Source organism: Trifolium pratense, linkage group LG4 (genome assembly GCF_020283565.1).
Source record: "Trifolium pratense cultivar HEN17-A07 linkage group LG4, ARS_RC_1.1, whole genome shotgun sequence".
NCBI classification, from domain to species: Eukaryota; Viridiplantae; Streptophyta; class Magnoliopsida; order Fabales; family Fabaceae; genus Trifolium; species Trifolium pratense.
Genome location: NC_060062.1, coordinates 36,623,547 through 36,626,774, shown reverse-complemented (window position 1 = coordinate 36,626,774; position 3,228 = coordinate 36,623,547). Strand labels below are relative to the sequence as shown.

The window sequence follows — 3,228 nt, the reverse complement described above, 5'->3', positions numbered from 1 at the left end:
CATGGAAAGCAAAATATAATATAATTCTTACCTTATTTTCCTGTCGTCAATTGTTTAGGTGACAAAAAATCAAAGTAAATAAATCAAAACAAACAAACATCAGATTCAGACCCCTACTACAATGGTAACCCCTCAAAAGATTAACTACAAAACAAAAAATAAAGAATAAAAAGTTAGAATAGATGATAAAATATATCTGAAATTATAAATAGAAAATTGAGATTGAAAAAGAACCTCGGTTCAATAGGTGCTGTGAAGCGGGCACCCTCCTCTGACGATGGAAAGGATGGACCTGACTCCAAATCCTCCTCCTCCTGTGGCGGCATAACTGTAACGCCCCAAAAATTAGAATTCATTTTATTTAATTATTTAGTTATTGTGGTGTTGATTTTCTTGTTGTGGTGTTGATTGACGATGTTTATGTGATGTTAATTGACGATGTTTATTTAATTATTTTGTGGCGAATAATTAAATAATTGATAAATAAAAATAATGACGTTGCTAATTAGAAAATAAAATTAAAAGAATGAGTAGAATGATGTTGGTGAACTAAAATGAAATTAAAAGAAAAAGAAGTAGAAAAATTAGATAAAAAGGTGTTGGAAGCATAGGGGGGTGTAGATAAGAAAATGGTAGAGAAAGGGATAAATGAGAAGAAACATAATTTTAATTCCCTTTAAAACATTTCAATAATAATAATAATGTCACATTTTAATAATAATAATGTAGTTGTTTATTGACATTACTTGATAGAAGAAGTATGGTGATTCATAACAAAAACAAACACACAAAAAAATAGTACTAGTGAGTGAGAGAAGAGAAAGAGCTCATGGGAGAGTGAAGAGAAGCAAAGGAAGAAAAAGCTTAACCTCAATTTAGGGAGTTCACTGCAATCCAAGTAAGGGAGCTTTATACTCTTGAAATTCTGAATTCAATAGACATACTTGCTCTATTTATTATTATGTGTGTGTTTGAGTTGTTCTTATACTACCTAGTTTTATTATATGATGATGTTGATGTTATTTTGTTGTCTTTGTTTGATTTTGCTTGAATTTGAGATGCTACTATGATGATGATGATGATGTACTATGTTAATTGAATAAATTCGTGCTTTGGTTGTTACTGATTCTGAGTGTGAGTTTGTTGGGTTCATCCATGGTGAGTTTTAAAGAAAGAGATTAAATTATAAAAGTTGAGAAAAATAGGATTGTGTTGCTAATCCATAAAACTTGATTTTTTGTGTTGTTTCAAGCGTCTAAACAATTACTAAAGCAATTATGGGATCTTTCTAAATCAAAAGAATATCAAAATCGAAGCTTTGTGGTATGGTTTTAATGGTGTTGTTGTTCAAATTTAAAGAGAGCTTGAGCCTCCTTTTTATCTGTGATTCGATGGCCGAACTTTGAAACCAATGACAGATATCTTTGTAAAATTAAATGACGATCAAAACGGTACCAAGAACGTCGAATTTGGTTGAGTATCGAGTGAGAAACATCCGGGTCGGATTCCGGGTCACGATGACCCGCGTTGCAGAAAACGGGTTAAAGAGATGAACAGTACGCGCATGACCATGCCCAGTCGCGCATCTGGCGCGTGCGGGCGCGTGAGCTGTCAGGGGTTCGCTTTTATAAAAATGTTTTCTTATAGAAAACTAGTAAATAATTTTCTTGAAATTTTGGTACCCATTTGGTAATTTTTGGACACTCGTAGCTATTTTTAATTAATTATTTGGAGTAAAAGGGTGATTAAAAATATTATAATTTTGTGAAAATTTCCCAAAATTTTAAGTAGGGTATTTTGAATATTTTGGAACCCTCTGGTGTATCTCACTCTCCCTGGTTTTATATAATATTAAGGATTTGAATTTATTTCACAATTGTTATTAATTAAATTGATTTAAAATTCACACCTTTCGTTGATAAACTAAACCGAGTTAAATTGGGTTAAAGGTTCTGTTAAGATGAGTAATAAGTTGTTGTCCTGAGAGGAGTGAATGACTAATTGGGTTATTAAATTTTAGTTGACGTTGTAATCGAAGTTACTAATAATTGTTGTGTATCGATGTTGTTTTAAGCCGTTGTTCGTTTGTAGTAATTGTGTTGTCGAATTGTTGTTTTGCTGAATAGTGATGTTGAATTATGTGGTTATAACGATGTTGAATTATCTAGTTTAATGATGTTGGAGTTGTGCCGAAATTATGATGTTGTAATAGTTGTTGTTCTTGTAGTTATTTGTCGACGTTGTTTATTGATGTTGTTATAATGATGATGAAGTTGTCTATTGAAGTTGTTAAATGATGTTGCCTATTGATGTTGCTTATTATAACATGACATGCATTCATTCATGTGTTCAATGACGTTGCTTATTGGAGTTGTATATATGATGTTGAAAATGACGTTGCTTAATGAAGTTGAAAATGACGTTGCTTATAATGATGTTGATCCTCCATGATGTAAAACCGGAAATGACGTTGTTATTGGTACCACATGCATTTAGCGAGTCTAGGCGCATTGCATGTATTTTAATTATATTTGCTCATTTAAATGTTGTTGTTTATTTCTCTTTATTTAATTGTTGATTGATGATTATGGTTGACTGATGAATGTGCGTGGCCATCCGCTTAGGTGGTCTTGTTGTTGTTTATGATGTTGCAAGTTATGATGTTGTTTTAATTCAGTTATTTTCTTGATGTATTGTCGCTCACCTTTACATTCCCCCTTCTGGCTTGGCCCTACGGTGTGCAACCGTAGATTTTCAGGTAGCATACGAATCATAGATGGTGTGTTCGGATCGCTGTTGCTTTGCTATTTAGTTGGAGTCGCTCTGTTAGGATGTTGTTGGGAGAAACTTTTATTTAATTATGTTGTTAAATTTTTATAACAATTGAACTATGTCACTTGATTCAGTATTTTCAATTCGGACTTTGAAACTTATATTATTTTTGTATTTTCCGCTGCATGATTTTTAATCATTTGAGGAATTAGTTAATTGGAGTAAGTGTGACATCCTTATTAAATAAATGAAATTAACTTTTTTTGAAAATAAAAATAAAGGGGTAAATTAAGGGTGTTACAAAGTGGTATCAGAGCAGGTCGGTCCAGTCAGACCAAGATGACGATATTTTCTTTTGCAGGTGACATGTGTGTAAACACTGTCGATGTTTCTTACCCTTGCGAGCGAAGGAAAAAGTTGGAGGTTAGTACAGGAAGTCTGACGTCTCAGCAGTGG

At 32.7% G+C, this 3,228-nt stretch overlaps 1 long non-coding RNA gene across 1 annotated transcript; it reads left to right on the top strand.

Moving 5' to 3' along the window:
- Positions 1-548: 548 nt before the first annotated feature.
- On the top strand, positions 549-2,983 carry LOC123923661. Its single transcript, XR_006814458.1, has 2 exons — positions 549-898; positions 2,751-2,983. It is a non-coding gene; the product is annotated as an uncharacterized LOC123923661 (long non-coding RNA).
- The last annotated feature ends 245 nt before the right edge of the window (positions 2,984-3,228 follow it).